Source organism: Penaeus monodon, chromosome 33 (assembly GCF_015228065.2).
Source record: "Penaeus monodon isolate SGIC_2016 chromosome 33, NSTDA_Pmon_1, whole genome shotgun sequence".
In the NCBI taxonomy this organism is placed as follows: domain Eukaryota; kingdom Metazoa; phylum Arthropoda; class Malacostraca; order Decapoda; family Penaeidae; genus Penaeus; species Penaeus monodon.
The window spans coordinates 18,246,436-18,246,675 of NC_051418.1; the positions used below are offsets into that span (position 1 = coordinate 18,246,436).

The 240-nt window shown below is 41.2% G+C and overlaps 1 protein-coding gene across 1 annotated transcript in view; it reads left to right on the forward strand.

Moving 5' to 3' along the window:
* LOC119594288 (nephrin-like) overlaps positions 1-240 on the forward strand; it is a gene marked incomplete in the record, with an annotated part of 56,014 nt that overhangs the window by 36,581 nt on the left and 19,193 nt on the right.

Here is a 240-nt window from a genome sequence, read left to right on the forward strand (position 1 = left end):
CTTGCATTCGCAAATTTATAATTGTCATCGTTCGCGGGAGCGGAGAGTGGTCGTGTGTATGCAGTGTTGGTAAATCTGTTGTGAAACTGCATTAGCATATATTTCAACTCTAGTGTGCATCCATACATATGCGAGGTTTTGTGCACAGCGGGCAACTCCACTAGACTGTATGTAAATATATTACTAGCATTTCATGCGTCGAGGAATATACAAATGTCAATTTGCATACAGCCCATCGAT